This window comes from Rhinoderma darwinii, chromosome 7 (assembly GCF_050947455.1).
Source record: "Rhinoderma darwinii isolate aRhiDar2 chromosome 7, aRhiDar2.hap1, whole genome shotgun sequence".
NCBI classification, from domain to species: domain Eukaryota; kingdom Metazoa; phylum Chordata; class Amphibia; order Anura; family Rhinodermatidae; genus Rhinoderma; species Rhinoderma darwinii.
This window is the reverse complement of record NC_134693.1, coordinates 5,535,705-5,561,130: the sequence shown is the minus strand read 5'-3', so window position 1 is coordinate 5,561,130 and position 25,426 is coordinate 5,535,705. Positions and strand designations below refer to the sequence as shown.

General features: G+C 41.6%; 1 protein-coding gene across 16 annotated transcripts in view; it reads left to right on the top strand.

The window, feature by feature from the left end:
• PTPRF (protein tyrosine phosphatase receptor type F) overlaps positions 1-25,426 on the top strand; it is a 717,955-nt gene that overhangs the window by 277,301 nt on the left and 415,228 nt on the right. For 15 of the 16 annotated variants that reach the window (XM_075832637.1, XM_075832645.1, XM_075832642.1 and 12 more), the window contains 2 exons: positions 5,304-5,398; positions 8,894-9,067. The gene's annotated coding sequence lies outside the window, so the exon portion shown is untranslated. The remainder of the gene's footprint in view (positions 1-5,303; positions 5,399-8,893; positions 9,068-25,426) is intronic. The other variant, XM_075832636.1, reaches the window with a different exon arrangement.

Sequence of the window (25,426 nt, the reverse complement as noted above, 5' to 3'; positions counted from 1 at the left end):
AATAATTTATTCATAATAAAAACATTGCCAATTTTTAAGCAGAAGAATTAACACTCTCCCCCCCCCCCCCCCCCCATTAGTCTCCTGTGTTGTACCGATACAGACGAGCAAAACAAATAGATCACTTCTCACTTCCTCCAAATTCTGGGATTCTCCTAAGAATAGCTGCTGTACTGTGTCTGTTCCCTGAGTAACACCAGATACTATTGTGTCAAATTGTGAAAACACATTATGTAGTTTGCAGATCGCGCTGTAAATGAAATTGTACTGATTTAGTCACAATGTTCTCATAGAAGCCCAGGAAGGGGATTTTCATAGCAAAAGTACAAACATTATGGAAAGATAAACGCTGCCAAATCCTCTTCTAATGTTCAGTAACCGTCTCTCTATTTGCATATGGTGATATTGGGTGAATTTATTTTGGCCATGGAAACCGATACATTACATTTATAACGACTGTTGCAGTTTTGTCGTTTTTTTTTGATACATAGGTTAAAATGTTTTTTGGGTTGTGACATTCTCTACGACAAAAAGCTTTCAACCACTTTAACAAGATTTTGTAAAGGGCAAATTCACATACATCTTGTGACAAATTCTGTATCCTTTGTCACGTCGCATAAGAATTGTTCTATTTTTGCTGATGAAAAACTGTTGACAAAATAACAGCTTTACCGAATGTACCACTCTGTGTCTGACAGGGACATAGTGACGCTGCTCATGATGTCCAGATTAGGACTAGCGACACTCTCACAGTGACAATGCTTATAGGGAAAATTGGAATTTTGTAATTTTTCCTTACTTTTGGTGACACATTGAAGGGCTCGTCCAGTATGCTAAATGCAACCTGTGGTGTGAGCCACTAAACCACCAGCATGTCGTTATGCAGCAGGAGTTTAGTGTAACAAACCTGTCCACGTCTAAACCGGCCATTTAGACAATACTTGGTGGAATAAGTTACGAGTCTCGGAGAAGAGTCCGGCGGCGAGAGCCGTACACTTTGCTACATAGCGCATGTGTGAAGTCTACTGTCCTCGTCTTCATGTGCGCTATCGGCATGCGGCCAATGCCGCTACCAATCTGATCTCAGTAATTGTAAGTTATTTTTCTGACTAGTGTTTAAATAGCCGGTTTGGAACACCAAACCCCAACTTCATGACGACATGCTGGTGGTATTTCTGCTAGTTTCTGCGGAATTGCTGCACACATTTTCTGCAGCAATTCCTTTACGTAGGACAAGCCCTTGGGCCTCATGCACACGACCGTAGGCATGTGCACGGCCGTGATTTTCGGGTCGGCCAGCCACGGAGTGACAGCCGCGAGCCGCCTGCAAATTGCGGGCCGTGCTCATCACGGCCATTATTTTCAATGAGCCCGGACCGCAGAACACGGCCGTAATAAGGCTTGCCCGTTGTTTCTGCGGTGCGGGCTCCTGGGCCATGCATGGACCGTGAAAACCACGGTCGTGTGCATGGTTCCATAGGAATGAATGGGGCCGTAATTCTCCTGTGGATTTTCGGGGGAATTGCGGCCGCAAAAGCACGTTCGTGTGCATGAGGCCTAAGTGTTTAGATTCCTCCGTTTTTAAGATTTTTGCTTGCTGTCTGTAAATTGAAGCATTCTTGTTTAAAGCCAATGATTTAAAATTTGTTCTGATAGTCTACTAGTCACACCATTGCACGGTTTGTGTATCAGAGCTATATTACACAACGAGCCACGCACCTACATAGGAGAGTTGCACATTATCAGGGGGTGGTCTCAGCCTCTGGATATAAGGCTCTGTTCATACTAGGGTGTGTTATAAATGGATGCCGCGAGGCTCTGATAGATTTGTTGTCCAAGGATCCAAACAGTCGTCATTGGACACCTTTGACTTTAACAGGGTTTATCAGGGTTTCTGGTATTTTTTACGGCCAGAATAGAGCTGCAGAAAAGCCTGATGCAGACTCCTAACGCATATGTGATCAGAGCCAAAGCAACCATGTTTCCATTCACTGAGTGATCCATTCCTTTCACCGTCTGCCGCTTCCAAGCATCGAATCCTGAAGGGCTCTTGTCCTCTTTAAAAGAGTTTTCCAGTTTAGAAAAAAAGATTTCCAAAAACGTATCAAATAATTCTGCGTGAATAGTTTAAATTTATAGTGAATCAGGCTATATACGCAGGTTTTTGCAGCATTTTTGGGTTTAGTGGTGTTTTTTGCCTCATGCCCTGGGTATGGAGTTTTCTTAGAAAAAGCATGTACAAACAAGTACTAAGTAAAAAATGCTACCAAAAGCAAATTTTTATAAAATGCTTGGTACATTAAAAAACTCTCGTGTGCTTTTACGTGCGGAATAAAACACCAGACAAAAATCCGGTGTGAAGAAGGAATAATATAAAGTCCAGTGTTGTTAAAGTGCAAATGACATTGTGATGAATTTCATGCATTCAATTTACGTCTGTGATTTACATTTTCTCTGTTAGTTGAAAGTGATCGGATCTTTCTTTGTAGTTAAAGTGACAAACGAAGTAACGCTTTATTTTTATAGGATTTCCTGCTGCACCGTATTTACGTGTTAGACCTTCTTCAAAACTGCGACGGTCTTTTAATTTTTTTGCTACGTAACGGGAGCAGAACAACGAAAATATCGGAAGCACCGTGGTTTTACCGCAGCATGCTGCGCTATGGTTACCGCTATTTTCCGGGCCTTACCGAGTAAATGTTCAATTCTTCCAGAACAGGAATGGTACAGGAGTAATGTGTATATCTTCATAAAACTAATTTTAGATTTGAAGCGGACAGAAGATTCTTTACAATGCGTTTAACCAGCGAGGGGCGGGAGACGTCTGGGCAGTGCATTAGTTCTCTCTGGTCTTTATCTGTAAGAACACTTCATGTCTGCCTATGACTTTTAGGCCTCATTTACACGAGCGTGTGCGTTTTGCGCGCGCAAAAAATGCTGCGTTTTGCGCGCGCAAAAGGCACTTGGCAGCTCCGTGTGTCATCCGTGTATGATGCGCGGCTGCGTGATTTTCGCGCAGCCGCCATCATAGAGATGAGGCTAGTCGACGCCCGTCACTGTCCAAGGTGCTGAAAGAGCTAACTGATCGGCAGTAACTCTTTCAGCACCCTCGACAGTGAATGCCGAACACAATATACACCAACCTGTGAATAAAAAAAGACTTTCATACTTACCAAGAACTTCCTGCTTCCCCCAGTCCGGGCTCCCGGCCGTTGCCTTGGTGACGCGTCCCTCTCTTGTCATCCGGCCCCACCTCCCTGGATGACGCCGCAGTCCATGAGACCGCTGCAGCCTGTGATTGGCTGCAGCCTGTGCTTGGCCTGTGATTGGCTGCAGCTGTCACTTGGACTTTACTGTCATCCCGGGAGGTCGGACCGGAGTTATCGGTAAGTCAGAACGTCTTTTTTTTTTTACAGGTTCATGGATTTTCGGAGCGGAAGTCACTGTCCATGGTGCTGAACCAGTTTAACGCTTTCAGCACCGTGGACAGTGACTGTCTCCTGACGTCGCGTACCCGAACATTTTTTACCGGTTTCGGTCAAAACGAGTTTGGCCGAACCCGGTGAAGTTCGGTGCGCTCATCTCGAATTTGACACTCCGTTTGGATGTTTGTAAACAGAAAAGCACGTGGTGCTTTTCTGTTTACATTCAGGAGTTTGACAGCTCTTGCGCGAATCACGCAGTTCGCACGGAAGTGCTTCCGTGCGGCATGCGTGGTTTTCACGCACCCATTGACTTCAATGGGTGCGTGAGTGCGCGAAAAACGCACGATTATAGAACATGTCGTGAGTTTTTTTCTGCGCACACGCGCTGAGCGCAATTCACGCATCGTCTAAACTGCCCCATTGACTAATATAGGTGCGTACGACATGCGTGCAAAGCACGCGCGTCGCACGCGCGTATATTACGTTCGTGTAAATGAGGCCTTATTGAATGCATTTTCTGTATCACAAAAGCTCTTCCACTGTTGCAATACAGCTTTATTTATTTGCATGGAAAATGCAGCAGAACACAGGGGGAGCACTCGAATAAACAGCAAAACGGAGAGATGAAAAGCATGTGAGCCTTGTCCTGACCTGAAGAGCTAACTATCTAAAAGGAAAGCTAAATCTGCAATCTATATACTGTGCAGTTCAGTGCAATCTATTGTTCACTGTTCTCAGCTATTCCTGGCCATATGAGGCTGACTTTGACCGCTGAATACAATCTTTTGTTCCCTGTTATCAGCCATTTAAGGCTAGGGAGGGGCTTGCTAGGACAGGTGAGTGTAATCAATTGCTATTTCAGGTTACTCATGGGATACTCGCCTATTGAGAGGTCAATGTGCCCAGCGATGGCTGCATAAGTACTCGTCCACACGTAACGGAATTGTTGCATAAAATGGTGCGGATTTTGCGGCATTTTTCTCAATGTTGTGGATGGTGACACCTCCTCTGAAAAACGCAGCAATTCATTCCACTTTCCGCAGCAGGAATTGACATGCAGCAGTACAAAAAATACGCACCGCAGGTCAATTTCATGTCTGAATTTTTACGCAGCGTGTGGATGAGATTTTCCAAATCTCACCCACTTTGCTTCTACTGTATTCTGCTGCGTATTTTCTGTTCGCAATTCTGGACACGTGGACAAGCCCTAAAAGAGATAAAGTGAAGAGGAGTGGGGGTCATTCTCGCCATATCAGACACTCATCCTGTGGAAATGTGCTAAATGTCTGAAGTGGGAATACACCTTAAAGCCTAAGGCCCTGTTCACACGGAGTATTTTGACGAGTTTTTGGGCGCGGAAACCGCTCCGCAAAACTCGTCAAAAACCATCCGAATATGCCTCCCATTGATTTCAATGGGAGGCCGAGGCGGTTTTCTCCCGCGGTTTTCTCCCGCCTCGCGGGAAAAAGAAGGGACATGCCCTATCTTCGTGCGGTTACGCCTCTGACCTCCCGTTGACCTCAATGGGAGGCAGAGAAAGCGTATTTTGCAGAGTTTTTTGCCCGTAGCACTCAATGGGCGCGAGCGAAAAACACTGTGAAAATCGTGGCAAACGGTGTGCACGAAGATCAATATCTGCCTCAAAATCCCAAACGGAATTTTGAGCCAGAATTTTCCTCCTGCAAAAAAACTCTGTGTGAACACAGCCTTTGAGTTCACACGTTGCAGATTTTTAATGCAGATTTAACCCTTTGCAATGCAAAGGGTGGGATCCGCATCAACTCTGCAACAAATCTGCGAAGTGTGAACTCAGCCTAACAATTCTGCTTGTTGTTAACCTTGCAGTTGTATTTATTGTACTTCTTTCTTTGGTTTTAGGTGCCCAAAATCTTGTATAATTTGAGGGAAATTTAGGAGAAGCATCTGCTTATAAAGGTCGGGTCTCCATGGAAGCTGAGCCCTTTTATATTGAGGTAAGATGACATTACAAATGTTCGGGCCTGAACGAGCCTTCGTGGAACTAATAGTACTAGACACTTAACAACTTGCAAACTGGAACCTGAGGACACTGAGACCATTAACGTCTTGGAAACTTCTAATTTACAGAACAATTTACAATATTTTAAAAAATCAACACAAAGTTTTTAGTAATTTGAGTACTATGATTTACTTGTATTCATTTTGAGTTACTCTAGTTACACCCATAGCTGCATTCACAGTTGTGTTGGTTTCCTGCTACCGGAGGGCAGTGCATTGTGGGAGCTCAGAAGACAGGTCACATGTCTGACAGCTGGGCAGAGCTGACCCGCCCTCTATTTCCAGTGATAACCAGTGGAGTTTTGAAAGCAGCTGAATTTCAAGAGGACAGGAAAAATATATACAAAATATATTACTCTTTTTATGTAGATCTAAATGGGGATATATTGCTAAATGTGGAAATATGGAGAGAAAAAATCTTATGGTTCCCAGGAATCAAAACATAACTAAGAAACAACTCCAACCATTATATTTTTCTTATTCTGATGACCATCTGTAGGGATTATTGGGATTAACATTTCTAGAAAATAAATATATCTCATATCTCCCACAATGCATCATTTCCAGTTCATTTTATAAATCTTTCCACGTTGTTATGGAGTTTAGTGGTCAAATGACTGTATGTACTTTCTTACGCAATTCGGAAAGAGATGTAACATAAGGGGATGGAATCTGACACATATTTGCTAGCGTGGGAAAATGTGTCATGAAGTTAACAGCCGCAAGCTGCTGCAATGTGGAAACCGTACTGTAGCAGGTAATACATGAAGTGCATACACACTTATGTCGATATGATTTTTATATTTGCTGGTTAAGTTCTCAGGTTCCTGAGAGTCTTTGTCTTACCAAACAGCAGTATGGATACCCGGTTAGAAGAGGAATCTTTGCCATGCGTAGCACATTTGCCTTGCAGATCTGTGTAATAGGCCGGATTCTCACAGAACAAAGAAATTCTAATGATGGTGGTTACTGTGAAATACATAGAGCACAATGGGAATGGAGGATGAGAGGCTTCTGCCCTGAGCAGACAAACAAAATACATAGTACATACAAGGAACATTGGAATAAGGAAAAATACAGACGTGTAACTACTGTACTACTGTATAGGAAATGCACCAGTTTCCGTAACACTCAGGCCTGCAGTCATAAGGGGGCAAAGAATGCCTCTGTCATATAAGGGGGAGGGGCTTCTGTCAGTAGACTAGTAACATACATAGTACATACAAGATACATTATAATGAGGTGGGAGGGACTTCTGTCAGTAGACTAGTAACATACATAGAAGCCCCTCCCACATTATTATAAAGTTCCCTGTATGTACTATCAGTAGACTAATATTACACATAGTACATACAGGGAACATTATAATAAGGTGGGAGGGGCTTCTGTCAGTAGACTAGTAACATACATAGTACATACAGGGAACATTCTAATAAGGTGGGAGGGGCTTCTATCCTCAGACTAGTAACATACATAGTACATACAAGATACATTATAATAAGGTGGGAGGGGCTTCTGTCAGTAGACTAGTAACAAATATAGTACATACAAGATACATTATAATAAAGTGAGAAGGGCTTCTGTCCTCAGAAGACTAGTAACATACATAGTACATACAAGATACATTATAATAAGGTGGGTGGGGCTTCTGTCAGTAGACTAGTAACATAGATAGTACATACAGGGAACATTCTAATAAGGTGGGAGGGGCTTCTATCCTCAGAAGACTAGTAACATACATAGTACATACAAGATACATTATAATAAGGTGGGTGTGGCTTCTGTCAGTAGACTAGTAACATACATAGTACATACAGGGAACATTCTAATAAGGTGGGAGGGGCTTCTATCCTCAGAAGACTAGTAACATACGTAGCACACACAGAACATTATAATAAGGTGGGATGGGCTTCTGTCCTCCGTAGACTAGTAACACACAGTACATACAGGGAATATTATAATAAGGTGGGAGGGGCTTCTGTCAGTGGACTAGTAACATACATAGTACACGGAGAACATTATAATAAGGTGGGAGGGGCTTCTGTCCTCAGTAGACTAGTAACACACAGTACATACAGGGAATATGATAAGGTGGGAGGGGCTTCTATCCTCAGAAGACTAGTAACATACACCGGAACCAAACATTGGATGCCACGTCTGTAAATCCATAAGGGGAGAACCAGAACTGCGTATTGGCTGATGTAGAAGATCCGCTATGCCTGTACTCCCCACCAACTGTTCGGTTGGTTACAATAACTAATGTGGTAAACACGAAGTACATAAGTGAATGTATTATAAACGGATGAAATGTTCATACTTTCGCATACACTTTAATGTCTTATTAATAAGAGTCCTGTTGGATTTGTTCAGTTTCTGCTATATATTTTACAAATCTTAGCACATTTCTCTTTGATTTTTAATGAGTGTGTTACAGATTTTGGTAAGTGGTGCGAGCTGTTTTTAACATTGGAAGAGATGGGGGATTTAAGTCATGTCTCTTCCTTCTGTCTCTTTCTTAAAACATGACGGTTGTGAGGACTTTGCCCCCAGGTGACACATGGAAGTAGTGTTGCAGTAGATGTGGACATGACTTGGTGCCTGTACTCGGAGCAGACTTGGCCAGGATAGTGCAGTAATGAGCTGCCCAAAGTTTAAGCTGCAGATTTGTCATCCGTCAAAATTATTGTTTTCGCTTAAAAAATGACAGGAACAATTTATTGGATCTGACTGGCATATCCAGCACAGGGAGCCACAATGAATGTTGATGCTGTCGAGTATCCCGGCTGCCTGTCTTGCCTCTTCCGATGTTACAATATGTCCATCGGTTACAGCCACTCAGACCATTCCACAACCACGGAGAACGCATCATTTGTATGTGCATGTTAAAAAATAACAATTCTTCTGGTCCGGGTCACATTGACTCTTCTGCAAGTATTGAGTATTAGATTGGTTCCTGCTCAGGATCTCTACAGAACACAAATGAAAGATCTATTCTAAGAGGCGTCCGTAGACTAGAGCCACGGATCCGGCATTGGTTCCTGACGATGATCGCTTTACATTATTATTTAAATTCCATTTTATTTTTTCTTCTATAACTTTTTGTACTGCAGCCCAGTCTGGGGAGCTCTATCTGGGCAGAAATTACAGCACTGTTCATCCTGATCAACCTGGTTCATGGATAGAAGACCAGAACTATTTAGAGCAGCTAAATCTCATGCCCATGATGCCCATAATGCCCATACTGTGCCTCTCATGTTACACGGGGATGGTATCTCATTGATTCCGTGCAACATCATATACCATTTTGTGCTATGCATGAACCTTATCAGAAGGATTACAGGTGAAAGAGAAGAATGCAATACTTTATAACAATGCAATACTTTATAACAATGCAATACTTTATAACAATGCGATACTTTATAACATTGCAGATTTCAATGTTTGCTGCCTTGAAAATCCTCGTGACAATACTTAGGTGCATAGTAATGCCGAAAATAACGTTCGTCACCAAATAGCTGTTACACGAAGCTGAGAACTCAGGAAAGACTGCATGAATTATTAATAGACTTCAAGCAAGAAGACGACTCAGGGATTTATGATTCCAGGTATTAATTATATTCTTTAGTGGTAGTTCCTAATGATATAATCCAGAGCAACACAGCGAACAAAGTTATTGACACATCAGAACTTGCTCCAAATAATGGTGCAAAATACAGACCAAAATACTGCCGCATGAACGAGGCCTCCGACTCCGCAACATTGTGATATTCATCATTTCGCGTTACAACTATTCATCATTCTTGATGTATTTTGCACCAGGTAATAGCTGGGTGTGAGCAGGCGATGACACTGGGGATACTCTTTGTTGGCTATTTTTCTTTGGAGTATTTATATATCTGTATTTATCACTCCACTACCGCAAAGTGCACAAAGCAGATTGCAGGAGGCGTCTGCGCAGCCAGGAAAACCTCCAAACACATTTTCTGCATCTCTTCAAGCTGCTTGTGGGGAGAAAATGAGACTCTTCAAGTTGTGTGATTTCCAAAAAAAGGCAGGAATTGATTCAGTTTAATGAGGCAATTGAATGTCTTTTGCCAGGAAAGGAGACTTGTTCTTACAGTTAAATTGTCACTTTGGAGGTGCGCTAATAATTGATCTTTACTTTTAAAGCACGTGTAATGGTCTCTGTAAGATTGCTTTTCACTTTTAAGACTCCTGTAATCCCCGTGTTTAAATTTTGAGCCAAATTTAGCTCTTACATTTTGTTGAGTAGGGAGGAAATATTACCATACAGACTGGCAGCGCAGTCATCTACATCCACATTGTCTTATCAACTAGACGAACTATAAATCTCATGATAACCAGGCGGCCTCCGAAATCTAAGACATGTAGTTCCACCATTATGACATTTTTGTCTAGGCCGAGGGCAGACGTGGTTTATTAGGTTAATCGCAGTAATCCCTTATTAATTGGCAGTTTCTATTATTTGCTCTGGGTTGTGCAATACTGATGGCTCGAATTGTATGATGGGATTTTGTGAGATTTGGGAAATGCAATTTTCTTTCTGAACAACTTTTTATGGAATGGTGTGCGTTCTCCATTGACTATTGGAGACCATTTTTTTGTGACCCCCCCCCCACCCCCAATTTGCAGCAAAAGCTACACCTTTAGGCCCCATGCACACGAACGTGCTTTTGCCCCCGAAAATCCACGGGAGAATTGCGGCCCCATTCATTCCAATGGGCCCATGCACAAGACCATGGTGTCCAGGCTCATAGCAAATAATGGCGCGGCCATGTTTACGGCCCGGGATTTGCGGGCGACTTGCGGGCGACACTCCGCCCCCGGCTGACCCGAAAATCACGGCCGTGCACATGGCTACGGTCGTGTGCATGAGGCCTAATTCAGCCATTTGTGGCTGTTGTGTTGTAGCACTGAGTGGCACCCACTCTGACAGGGTTGTTTCCTATTGATTTGTCCTTGTTATCTTGTGTCTTATAAAACACCACCGCTTTTCCGGTTGTATAACTGCATCCTGAAGTCCACCGTATTATTTTTTTTTAAGGCTACATGCACATGTTGCGTATTTTGCTGTCGAAAATACGCACTAAAACTGCAACAATACGCAGAAAATTTGCAGGTAAAAACCACACGGGCATGTTTTAAATGTGTTTTTTCTGGTGCGGTTTTTATGTTTTTGCTGCGTTATTTGGCGTGTTTTCATGCTGTGGGTTTTGGTGCGATTTTTCCACAGCACTAGGCAGATACAATTCGCAAGCGGAAACGCAAGATAAATTGACATGCTGCGGATTTGAAAATAGGCACCACAGGTCAATTTCTGTCCCGAAAAGTATGCTGGTACTGTATTACGCTGCGGATTTGCCGTGGCAAAATCGCACGTTATACGCATCGTGTGCATGGAGCCTAAAGGTTTTTATTTTTTGTTTAGTTTTCAATTGAACAAAAACATTAAACATGTTAACCCCTTAATGACCAGCCTATTTTAGACCTTAATGACCAAGCTATTTTTTACGTTTTTTCCATAGTCTCATTCAAAGAGCTATAACTTTTTTATTTTTGCATCGACATAGCTGTATATGGTCTTTATTTTTGCGGGACAAGTTGAAATTTTTAATAGCATCATTTTGGGGTACATAGAATTTATTGATTTAACTTTTATTAACTTTTTTTGGGGGGGAATAGAAAAAAAACAGCAATTTCGCCACACTTTTTTGCGTCCTAAATTTACGCCGATTACCGTGTGGTATAAATAACACAATATCTTTATTCGGCAGGTTGTTGCGTTGCAACTATACCAAATTTATATAGATTTTTTATGTTTTACTACTTTTACACAGTAAAAACAATTTTTTTTCAAAATTATTTGTTTTTGTGTCTCCATATTTGAAGAGCCATAACTTTTTTATTTTTCTGCCGATGCAGCTGTACGAGGGCTTCTTTTTTGCGGGGCGACTTGTAGTTGTTATTGGTACCATTTTGGAGTAGATGCGACTTTTTGATCACTTTTTATCACTTTTTTTTAAAGGCAGGATTCAAAGAAAACAGCAATTTTTGCATTGTTTTTTTTAAATTATTTTTTATGACGTTCACCGTGCGGGTTAAATGATGTAATAGCTTCATAGTTGGGGTCGTTACTGACGCGGCAATACCAAATATGTGTAACTTTTTTACTTTATTTTGTTTTTTAATAATAAAGCATTTTGTAAGGGGAAAAAGTGGGTTTTTTATTATTTTTTTAACTTTTTTTTTTTTGTTAAGATTTGATTAAACTTTTTTTAAACTTTTTTTACTAGTCCCACTAGAGGACTTCACTATGCGATCCTCCGATCGCATTTATAATACACTGCAAGACTTTTGTATTGCAGTGTATTATACCTGTCCATCTAAAATGGACAGGCATCTGCTAGGCCATGCCTCTGTCATGACCTAGCAGGCATACACTACATTTATTAGGCCCCCGGCTGCCATAGAAGATCTTATCACCGGGTGTCGGTGGGACAGAGAGGGAGTTCACTCCCTCTCTCCAAAACCACTCAGATGCGGTGCTCGCTATTTTGCGCCGCATCTGAGGGGTTAAACGGGTGAGATCGATACTGATACGATCTCACCCGTTCGAGTAGGGATTCCCCCAGCCCTCAGCTACCTCTGGTAGCTGAGAGCAGAGAGATTTAACAGCTCCCTGCTCTGTTCATTAATTCCGATGCAGCGCAATAAAAAGGCTATTGCATCGGAATAAAGCCCGTTAGTGGCCGCCGTAAAAACACTATGTGGCCGTCACTAACGGGTTAAAGGCTTTGTACACCATCGAAATAAATTATTATTATTATTGTTAAAAAATTGTATATCAGTGTGTTTGGTGCAACTTTGTAATTACATTTTATTAAGAGTGTTTTTACTTTTTCAGATACAGCTGCTTTGTATCCTGTATACAGAACAGCTGTATCTTTCGCCGATACCTGAATCCATTATGTCAGCGGGACTGACAAGTTCAGTGACAGTGGGTCCTGTGTGTCTCTGAACCCAGCAGTCCCGCTGTCCTGACAGATACAGGTTTCAGCGCTAGATACAACTTCTCTGTATACAGGAAACAAAGCGGCTGCATCTCAAAAAGTAAAATTAATTTTTAATGGTATGTAAATACAAAGTTGCACCAAACACACTGATACATTTTTATATAAAAAAATAAATTAAAAAAAAGGTATACTTAGCCTTTAACAATAACATTCACACAACACCAGGTCTACTAATGCATGATGTCCTAAATCAGTGACCAAGGACCATGTGATGAAATGAATGTTCACCACTAAGCAATATTCAGGCATCTCTATCCCCAACTCCCATTCCCACCTTATTGATAAGGGTATGTCCGCACGCTTAGCAAAAAACATCTGAAAATACGGAGCTGTTTTCAAGGGAAAATAGCTCCTGATTTTCAGAAGTTTTTTTTAGCAACTCGCGTTTTTCACTGCCGTTTTTGGATCTGTTTTTCTATAGAGTCAATGAAAAACGGCTGAAGAAGTGACATGCACTTCTTTTTTGCGGGCGTTTTTTTACGATTTGAAAAACGGCCGCACAAAAAAACGCCCCGTCGGAACAGAACGCCGTTTTCCCATTGACATCAATGAGCAGACTTTTGGAGGCGTTCTGCTTCCGATTTTTCAGCCGTTTTTCGGCCGTTTACGGCCCAAAAAATGTCCGAAAATAAGCCGTGTGCACATACCCTTAGTCATCAATATCCACTAAAGCAGTTTATGCATTTCACCATGGGTCCAGCAACTTGAGGAGATGGTCAGGGGCCCTTCATGATATGCAGGTCAGTTTATAGAGAAAAATCTGAACAAGGTAACTTCTTGAGCACAGCACTTCAGATTGCATCCTATAGCAACGTAGTAGATGAAGTCTACGGTAAATTGTCCGTCCCGGCTATAGAATGCAATCTGGAGTGCTATGCTGAAGAAACTACCTGTTCTAGCCTTCTAGCTGGCACACAATATTGCTGCCTATAGAAATTCATTGTTTTGCAGATACAATTGAGTGCAACTACTACACAACAGCTGTGGACGTTTCCTTCATTCTGCAGCAGAAAAAGTTGCAACGCAGAGATGACGATGGAAATTGTGCACAAGCAATTGGGTAGGGGGATTTGCTCACACAAGTAGCATCATGTGGCTCGTGAACAGGAATAGTCTTGAGGATATTGCTCGCGTGGTAGAGGGCAGTAACTTTGCTGCTTTCGTCCTCACTTTAATATCTATGCAGTAAAGTTTTTAGTTTGCTGTAGATGAGTTTTATCTTGATTTAGTCGGGAATTACCGTCTGTCTACACAACATTACCAGGCTGAATTAGATTTATCGGCTCTAACATTGGTAGAAATTGTCTTAAATAACTTGGCAGAGTTTAAAGAATTTCAATCCATTGCATTACGCTCTAATATTACTAAGAAACAGCAGAGCGGCCCGCAGCTAATTCAATTTATCTCTCGGTCTCCGGCACCAACCATGAATCCTCTAGTCTGCTGAATGATGCTAATTCTATAATATAATGTACATAGGATACAATATCATTTGTATGTTAGTAGTTGTTTTCAATATGGATCACGGAAACCACTGTAAGTGGCCTCGATGTTCCACAGCAGACCTTATATCCTATTATGTGGGTCTGGGGGCCACATTGTCCCATTTTACATTTTAACAGGGCTACAATAAAATGTTCACATAACGTATATTATAAAAGTAGAGGCCATTAAGTGCAACCAGCCTATTATAACTACTTTTTACAGTCCCACTAAACCCTTAGTCCTACAGGGCATGACAGCATTTTCCTATTTTCTTTCCTATTGGGTGTTATCCCAGCGGTTTCCTGAACTGGGCACCATCTTCCTAACTGAACCCCACCTTTGGGGGAGCGTCCCCCATGTCCCATGTATTATCCTAGGCTGCACTTTGCATTGCCCTGTTTACTAAACCATTTTTATCCATCCTTTCTAAAAGGATGCAGTAAAAAGGAGGCGCTACATCTGTGAAGAGGGGCGATGATAGGTGCGCTGTGCAGCAAAATGAGATGTCAGTCTGTAGTCTATTTTGCTTTACTGAATAACTGCAGGTGTCCACAGATATTTGGTCGATTATAGGTAAAGACAATGTGGCCACAACGTGGCGGTGATGAGGGCCAAAGGGGGGGGGGGGTCATTGAATGGAACAGAGAAGTATATCATTCGGGAAAAAGACAGCAAGCATATAAACAGGTAACCTATCACTGTTGTAAAAAGTGGCTTTGCTAGTGAAGTTAGGCTGAGCAAGAAGGAGATGAGCAATATGACATCCTGTTCTAGACCATGCATTGTATTACATCCATCTGCAAACTGCAGGTAAGACGTGATGTGGTAGTGTAAGGCTTCGTTCACATCTGCGTCGGGGTTCCGTCAGACCTTTCCGGCAGGGGAATCCATGAACGGAAATCATATATTTCCATTGGCATTACCATTGATTTCAATGGTAATGCTTCCGTTGCTAATGGTTTCCGCTTGTTTCTGTTTTGAAAGGTTTCAGTTTTTTTCGGCGGAATCAATAACGTAGTCGACTGCGCTATTGATTCCGCAAAAAAAACGGAAACCATTCGCAATGGAAGCATTACCATTGACATCAATGGTAATGCAAATGGAAAGCTATGGTTTTCGTTTTGGTTTCTGTTCATAGGGTTTCTGTTCTTCTGACGGAACCCCTGAATGGAACCCCAACGGCGACGCAGATGTGAAGGAAGCCTAACGTAGCCCTGCTTCAATGTCCCATAGCATCACAGGTGAACAAGTATCGGCATAGTTGCATGTAGCCTTAATATAAATACTATTGGTGCTAACATGTAAAGCCATTGTCTATACTTCTTTATGTTTTTTGGGGTGGGGGTAGGATTGGCATTTGGCGTTTGGCACAAACGACTTTCCAAGTATTGCCAACAACTCCATTTGACTACTAGTCCATGTACTTGCTGCACGGAGCTTTTATGATATAGAAATGATTTGAAAACGATCATTTGACAGGGAAACGTTTACCCATCATTGTTCACATGTGAGCTAATCTTATGAGACTTGATAATCTTTGCTGATTTCTATAGGTGCACAATATTCTCCTGCACATTCATCTCTGCGTTGTCGTTTAATTGTCCACCATGCAGAAGTCATCTCATCCTTTTGTCTTTGTTCACGATTAATCAGGTCCATGACCTGTAACAACTTCTATTGAAATCACTTTATCCATAAACACACATTGTGTATCCAGCTTCCTCATCCCATACCCAAAGAGAGTAAGATGAGAGTGCAAGGTCACTATGCTACACCGGTCACTAATGAATGAGGATACTAAGCTGTTTTTCTCAAGCACGGCCCCCTCCAACCAGATAGCAGAGACTTACAAGGCTAATGTTATTCATTGAAACCAACATACTTCACAGCTCATATTAAAAAGCAATTCCAGTCGGACATGAACATTTACCTATCTCTTTGGATTCACCTTCTTGTCCATAGAGGGCAGTATTATAGTAGTTATATTCTTGTATATAGGAGCAGTATTATAGTAGTTATATTCTTGTATATAGGGGGCAGTATTATAGTAGTTATATTTTTGTATATAGGAGCAGTATTATAGTAGTTATATTTTTGTATATAGGAGCAGTATTATAGTAGTTATATTCTTGTATATAGGAACAGTATTATAGTAGTTATATTCTTGTATATAGGGGACAGTATTATAGTAGTTATATTCTTGTATATAGGGGCAGTATTATAGTAGTTATATTCTTGTATATAGGAGCAGTATTATAGTAGTTATATTCTTGTATATAGGGGCAGTATTATAGTAGTTATATACTTGTATATAAGAGCAGTATTATAGTAGTTAAATTCTTGTATATAGGGAGCAGTATTATAATAGTTATATTCTTGTATATAGGGGGCAGTATTATAGTAGTTATATTCTTGTTTATAGGGGTCAGTATTATAGTAGTTATATTCTTGTATATAGGGGGCAGTATTATAGTAGTTATATTCTTGTATATAGGAGCAGTATTATAGTAGTTATATTCTTGTATATAGGAAGCAGTATTATAGTAGTTATAGTCTTGTATATAGGGGGCAGTATAGTAGTTATATTCTTGTATATAGGGGCAGTATTATAGTAATTATATTCTTGTATATAAGGGGCAGTATTATAGTAGTTACATTCTTGTATATAGGGGGCAGTATTATAGTAGTTATATTCTTATATATAGGGGGCAGTATTATAGTAGTTATATTCTTGTATATAGGAGCAGTATTATAGTAGTTATATTCTTGTATATAGGAGGCAGTATTATAGTAATTATATTCTTGTATATAAGGGGCAGTATTATAGTAGTTATATTCTTGTATATAGGGGCAGTATTATAGTAGTTATATTCTTGTATATAGGGGTCAGTATTATAGTAGTTATATTCTTGTATATAGGGGGCAGTATTATAGTAGTTATATTCTTGTATATAGGAGCAGTATTATAGTAGTTATATTCTTGTATATAGGAAGCAGTATTATAGTAGTTATATTCTTTTATATAGGGGCCAGTATTATAGTATTTATATTCTTGTATATAGGAGCAGTGTTATAGTAGTTACATTCTTGTATATAGGAGCAGTATTATAGTAGTTATATTCTTGTATATAGGGGGCAGTATTATAGTAGTTATATTCTTGTATATAGGAGCAGTATTATAGTAGTTATATTCTTGTATATAGGGGGAAGTATAGCAGTTATATTCTTGTATATAGGGGCAGTATTATAGAAGTTATAGTCTTGTATACAGGAGCAGTATTATAGTAGTTATATTCTTGTATATAGGGCAGTATTATAGTAGTTATATTCTTGTATATAGGAGCAGCATTATAGTAGTTATATTCTTGTATATAGGGGGAAGTATAGCAGTTATATTCTTGTATATAGGGGGCAGTATTATAGTAGTTTTATTCTTGTATATAGGAGTAGTATTATAGTTGATAGGGAGCAGTGTTATAGTAATATTGTACATAGGAGCAGTATTGTTGTAGTTATATTCTTGTATATAGGAGCAGTATTATAGTAGTTATATTCTTGTATATAGGAGCAGTATTATAGTAGTTATATTCTTGTATATAGGAACAGTATTATAGTAGTTATATTCTTGTATATAGGGGGAAGTATAGCAGTTATATTCTTGTATATAGGGGGCAGTATTATAGTAGTTTTATTCTTGTGTATAGGAGTAGTATTATAGTTGATAGGGAGCAGTATTATAGTAATATTGTACATAGGAGCAGTATTGTTGTAGTTATATTCTTGTATATAGGAGCAGTATTATAGTAGTTATATTCTTGTATATAGGAGCAGTATTATAGTAGTTATATTCTTGTATATAAGAACAGTATTATAGTAGTTATATTCTTGTATATAGGGGCAGTATTATAGTAGTTATATTCTTGTATATTGGGGCAGTATTATAGTAGTTATATTCTTGTATATAGGAGTAGTATTATAGTTGATAGCGAGCAGTATTATAGTAGTTTTATTGTACATAGGAGCAGTATTGTTGTAGTTATATTCTTGTCTATAGGGTATCGGGGAAGTTAGTTGTCATTATTTTTATAATTTGTCCTATGTATAATCAGAAACTTCTCACTTTGACCTTTTTTCCATGTCAATATATAAAACATGATGAAGCAGAGGCTCGGATCTCTATTGCTATAATGCGCCCGCTGTTTGTAGAGTACTTATACAAGGTCCTGTGTCTGTCATTGTCATGATAACTGATTAAATATAGGCCTGCAGCTTGCAAGAGTCAACTAATGAACAGCTGGCTTTGGAGTATATGTCATTCCTGGTGCAGAGATTGATCTATGTGTTTACTGTAAGGACGCAGCTCGTCTGGACGATCACAGTAACCTTTATGGAGCAGTTTTTCCTCTGGGCCTTTGTGTATTTGACTGTAAGAAACGTTTAAACCTTTGTTTGCTTTGTTTGCTTCTCTACAACAGGTGTGATAGAACAACATGTAGATCTCAGGAGCTTTAAGGTACGGCCACACGGAGCGGCCATGACACGGTCGCAACGCGGCCAAAAAACCGCGCTGGCACTATGTAGGAGTGGCTGTCAAATACCTCGTTAAGGGCTATTCCGGTGACATGCGCATACGCTCTGCCGCTCCATTCATTCTCTATGGGAGTGCCGGAGATAGCCGAGTGCAGTGTTCGGCTTTTTCCGGCGCTGCCATAGAGAATGAATAGGAGGTGAGTTGTTGTAATTTGCAAAATCGTGCGGCAGTAAAGGGTGTATTAATTCATGGGCGCACAATTTTGCAGATAAAGGGACGGTTTACCCGCGTTAACATGCGGCCACTAACAGGCTGTTTGACAGCCGTACCGAACATGGTGCCGGCGTGGTTGTTAGCCGCGTTGCGACAGTGTCAGGGCCGCTCTGTGTGGCCCTACCCTTAGGCTTCGTGCACACTTCCGACGGCCATTGTACGGCCGTTAATGACTGTCCCGTCACACACGGGCTGCACACGGATGGCTTCCATGTGCAGCCCGTTGTTTCACGGACCAAATTCAATGCAATGTCCGAGACTGTTCCATCAAAAACGGGCAGGAGTAGGACCTGCACTACTTTTGACGGAACGGCCTCACGGTACCGTTAAAACAACGTAAGTGTGCATGGCCCGATTGAAATTAATGGGTTCAGGGTGCTATCCGTGACAAAAACGGATAGCACCCTGAAAGAAAAAACTGAAGTGGGCATGAGGCCTAATAGTCAAATGCTGGGTGATTTACAAAGTTTACCCCTACTTTTTAAAAATGTACATTTCGCATCTAATATAAACTACGTATAATAGAAACATTGAAAATTTACGTTAGAAAGAAAGCACAGGACTGCCCTCACATGATTTCCTTTTTCTTTTTTTTTTTTTTGGGACAGATCTAGGTTTATTTCAGACAGGTTTACGTTCACTTACTGTTGATTTTCCAACCACTTCTGCTGGAAGTTTGTACCAAGAATCTGCTACTCTTTCCATGTAATAATATTTTCTGCTATTGCTTCTGATCTTCCTCCAACTAATAATGTTGAGTAGCAAATAATTCACCATCATTTATCTTGTTTTATACTCTAGTCACATCCACAGCTGCATTCAAAGTTATGCTTCTTTTTTATTCGCTCTCACACTCCATTAGCTTTTTGTCGCTGCCCCCTGTTAGTTTGTTGTCTGTAACAACAAAATAGACAACATATCCCATAATACAATGCAAAACAGTGCAGCATATAATAAATTCTCACATAAACTAACCAGCAGAATTATGATTGCAGCTCTGGATCTGACTTGAATTGATGATGTAAATGAAGACTGGTGTAAGACAAAGCAAACCATTCCAACATTTTTCAACTTTATTTGTAGATTATTTTAAAAGTGGACAATGAATACATTCACCCATAGGCTAGCATGTTCTTGGCACTTTGACCCCATACCTATTGGGTTATTCAAGTCCTGACTTTCTATTGCCCAGTAACTTGCCACACAGACTGGACTCCTGTTATCTATCTTCACTGTCATTTTCTGAAAATCCTAGAACAATTTAGATCGAAAGCAATTTATGGGTGTGTTGGTTTTTTTTTTAGCAACATCTGTAATTCTGCAGAAACCAAGCACAGATATATTTTAGGAATGAAAATATCTGGTTTGTCAAGTGTAAAAATAAACCGCTTTATTCCACGAGTGTCTGGGATGCCGCTGTGACGATCTCCCTTTCTGTCACTCCCCGCACACCTACCAGAAACACAACATGGCGTGCTCGTCTGCATGGGTTTTAAGGCAGTTGGATCTGGAATAATTAATGTCTCGCTTTTTAACGCCTGGTGAACATGTCTCGCACATTGTGATTTTCTTTCATTAGTAGTTTTTCCCACTTGAGATCTGTTGTTAATTTATCTCAATATAAAATAATAAAATGCAATGTGCAGACCCTCCGACGGAGCTGTTTGGTAAGGGGTCAGAAGGGGGCAGTGTTCCACCTGATGGTGAATGAACTAGGTACCTGGCTTAGGTCAGATGTATTCAGCATGAATTACAATAGGGTTTTGTGTTTGTAATGCAGAACACAATTGTAAATTAACTCCCATTGATTTAAATGGGAGGTGGATGCGTTTTTTTACCGCGAGCAAAGAAAAACGCTCGCGGGAAAAAGAAGCAGCATGCCCTAACTTGAGGCGTTTTTCGCCTCAAAAACCCCATTGAAATCAATGGGAGACAAAAATAAACGCGTTTTTGGCCGCGATTTTTGACGCGGCAAAAACCGCATGCAGAATTTTATTTTGTCTCTTGAAGAAATAGGGGGAAAAAACGCCTTAAAAACCAGAGCTGATTTTTCCAGGCCAAAATTTCTGCCTGCAAAAAACTCAGTGTGAACATACCCTTAGGGTATGTTCACACTGAGTTTTCTGGCGCTGTTTTTGCCACGGAAGCCGCGCCAAAAAAATTGCTGAAAACGCTTCCCATTGATTTCAATGGGAGGCAGAGGCGGTTTTTGCCGCAATAAAAGAAAAAAAAAAACACGGGAGAAAGAAGCGTTATGGCCTTTCTTCAGGCGTTTCAGTCTCTGACCTCACATTGACATCAATGGGAGGGAGAGAAAGCGGTTTTCGATGGCCGCGGCCAAAAAATGCTGCGAAAAACGCGCCAAAGAGTTCAGTCAGGTCAAAATTTGCCTTAAAATACCTGAAGGAAGATTGAGGCAGATTTTTCCACCTGCCAAAAACTCAGCGTTAACAGGGCCTTACGTGGCTTATTTTTACGAGGAGTTTTTTTTAAATTCGGCAGCGTAAAAAATAAGCCTCACGTGAATAGGAGAGTGTATTTCCCATTGAATTCAATGGGAAGCTATTTGTAGGCCTTCTGCTAGTTTTTCCAGGCGTATTTCAGGGCGTTTACGCTCAGAAATACACCGGAAAACACTACGTGTGAACATATCCTAAAGGTGGCTGAACACATTAAGTAACTGTCGGCCGAACTCCCGACTACCCCATTAAGGCTTTGTTCACATATCCGTCAAGGCTCTATTATGACGTTCCGTCTGAGCTTTCCGTCAGAACGGAGCCCTGGCTGAAACAAACCATTGATTTCAATGCTGACTGATCCAGTGCCTATGGTTCCCATTTATTTCAGTTGTGCAGGGGTTCCATCGTTTTGAAAGAATGAATAGAGTAGTCTATGGTATTGATCCCGTCAAAACGACAGAACCCCTGCACAATTGAGACAAACGGAAACCATTGGCACTGGATCTGTCACCATTGAAATCAATGGTGATACAAACGGAAACCTATGGTTTACGTTTGTTTCAGTCAGGGCTCAGTTCTGACGGGAAGCTCAGACGAAACGTCATAATAGAGCCCTGACGGATATGTGAATGAAGCCTCGTTATTTTAATGAGTAGAGGGAGATAAGCCGCTATCGGACTCTTCTGGCGTCATCTTATCTCTTGTAGAAACAAAGGATCAGCATATTGAAATCCAGCAGTCCCGATCCTTCCATCAACTACCGTCGAGGAAAAATCGGGTCGCCCTAATTGACTCGCGATTTTGCTGGTCAAAATCGCGGGTTTAGCAGTTTACCACAAATTGACTGCATTTTAGCAAAGCAGTTTTCGGCGTGCGGCAAGTACAGGTGAATCTCATGGTTTTTATTTTTATTTTCTTCACCTGTGCTTTCTGCGCAGTTGAAAAAACGCATTTCAAATATGTAGCAATTTGGGGTAAATCCGTGTACAGGCACCCAGACCTCGTTAGCACGTTCCCCGTTTGAATTCTGTTGGTGAGAAAATAAAAATGACCATTTACAATGAATTGTTTCTATAGTATTTATTTCTAGTGAGCGCGTAGCACAATACTGTGATATGACTTGCCGGCTGGATGTTTATATTTTCGACCTGAAGTATATGCAAATATAGGGAATGTTTCCTTTGTTGGTAATGACTTCTTGGTATCACAGGTTCTTTTTCAAGGACATTGGTTACCGGTCACTTACACATAATGGAATCGGCTGCTTTACGGCTGAGTCAGTAATCATGAACATACAGTATAACCTCAGTGCTATTAGATGATGTATGAGGCTTGACATAAATTCTGCCTCATTCTTAGGTGATGTCATTGGCTCATAGATGATTTGTTTCATCATAAGCCTGGCTTGTGTGCGCATATTGTGGCCATTTCTAATTACCCCTGGGGCAGACATAGACAGCAGAGGGTCTCTGTGCAAGAACAGTATATGGGCTATTTGCTCTTACTGTGAGCCATGCAATTCATTAGCCTTGTCATTGGACTGTAGGAAGCTGTTTTTAAGGTGGCGGTAGGCCCCCTTCCTACTTGGCTCCTGTGCAGCTGCACATATTGTGTAGCTGCCCTTGAATTACCCAACCAGTTGGTCTTAAAGGTGCAAAGAATCCTACAAGAGTCTCCTGAGCTGTAAGCCTCTGTGCTGCTCATAAAAGCAGATGTTCAGCAAGAGTAATACTTATGTTATCTTTGTTTTTTTCCAGTGTTTGTTGCTTATTAGTTCTTCTCCATTAGAGCATAGCTGTGATAAGTGACTCCAGCTTAACTGCATTGTCTCTTGGAGTCTGTGGTAGTCTGAAATATGTCTCCTGTCTTATCAGATGCTAAGGCTGCTTATTTATTGAAAAACAAGGGGGAGAATTTCCTCCAGCTCACCTAGTCACAGGTAGGGTGGTCAGCACACGGATCCTCGTGTCGGCACACGCGGGGGATATGGCAGAAAAAAGAAGGTTGGAACCAGCGCTGAGAATAATGAATCTGTTTAAAACAGGAAACTATTTCCAAGTTTTAATATTATTTTGAATAAAAACAATGAACAGAAAAATGGTGATGACGGGCAGGTAATGTCCAAAAAGTTCAGAGAGTGATGAGAAATAGGCTACCGCCTATTTCTCATCACTCTCTGAACTTTTTGGACATTACCTGCCCGTCATCACCATTTTTCTGTTCATTGTTTTTATTCAAAATAATATTAAAACTTGGAAATAGTTTCCTGTTTTAAACAGATTCATTATTCTCAGCGCTGGTTCCAACCTTCTTTTTTGCTGCTTATTTATTCCTTCCCTCATACCATACACTGCCACTCTGCTTGTCCAGACCTCTGTGTATAAGCACAATTAAGTTCACGGAGAGAGGATTTCCATTGCAGAAAGGGCAGAACACTTATATAGTGCCAAAAAATTCTACAGCGCTGTACAGAAGTTGTCCGTTGTGGTTTTCCGCACGGCTTACAATCTAAATACCATATCTGTATATTTTTTTGGAGTGTGGGAGGAAACGGCAGTACCCGGAGGAAACCAACGCAAATACAGGTAGAACATACCAACTCCATACAGATCCTGAGCCACCCATAACCACTGAGCCACCGTGCTGCCCATAACCACTGAGCCACCGTGCTGCCCATAACCACTGAGCCACCGTGCTGCCCATAACCACTGAGCCACCGTGCTGCCCATAACCACTGAGCCACCGTGCTGCCCATAACCACTGAGCCACCGTGCTGCCCATAACCACTGAGCCACCGTGCTGCCCATAACCACTGAGCCACCGTGCTGCCCATAACCACTGAGCCACCGTGCTGCCCATAACCACTGAGCCACCGTGCTGCCCATAACCACTGAGCCACCGTGCTGCCCATAACCACTGAGCCACCGTGCTGCCCATAACCACTGAGCCACCGTGCTGCCCATAACCACTGAGCCACCGTGCTGCCCATAACCACTGAGCCACCGTGCTGCCCATAACCACTGAGCCACCGTGCTGCCCATAACCACTGAGCCACCGTGCTGCCCATAACCACTGAGCCACCGTGCTGCCCATAACCACTGAGCCACCGTGCTGCCCATGATATAAACTACAAGAAACTAAACCACCATCAAGACACAGAAGATTATAAGGTAAATGCTGCACATAGACTAAGGCCTCATGCACACGACCGTAGGTCCATGCTTCGGGGCCATGCACGGACGGTGGAAACAACGGTTGTGTGCATGGCCCCATAGGAATGAAAGGAGCCACAATTCTCCCGTGGATTTTCGGGGGAATTGCGGCCATAAAAGCACGTTTGCAGACTAAGGCCCCATGCACCCGAACGTGATTTTGCGGCCGCAATTCCCCCGAAAATTCACGGGAGAATTGCGGCCCCATTCATTCCCATGGGGCCATGCGCACGACCGTGGCCCCTGGACCGCAGAAAAAACGGGCAAGCCTTATTACGGCCGTGTTCTGCGGTCCGGGCTCAGTGAAAATAATGGCCGCGGCCATGTGCACAGCCCGCGATTTGCGGGCCGCTCGCGGCTGACATTCCGTGGCCGGCCGACCTGAAAATCACGGCCGTTCACATAGTTACGGTCGTGTGCATGAGGCCTAAGTGTCTGATAGAATCTAGTTTAAAAATATTCTGATCACCTATAGCCCCTATTACACCGGCTGGTTTCGGCTAGTGCAGCGAGCGCTGATCAACGAGACCTAGATGATCGGTGCTCGTTTGCTCTTGTCACAAGGAGCTATGTGTGGGGACGAGCGCTCGTTACTCTGATCGCTCGTTACTCCGACCGCTCGTCCCCATACATTATTATTGTGTCGGCAGCGCGTCTCTCTGTTTACACACCAAGATGAGCTGCTGACAATGATGATAATTTACTTTTTTTAAACTATACAACTAGCAGGTGATCCGGTGTTTGCTCGTTCATCTGCTGATCGCTGCCCTGTCTATACAGGGCAATTATCAGCAACGAGTGTTCAATGAACACCCGTCTGCCCGATAATCGCCCAGTGTAAAACCCCCCTTAGGACAACAGCAGCAAAAAACACACGAGCAATACATTTTAGTCCAAAATTGTTACCACA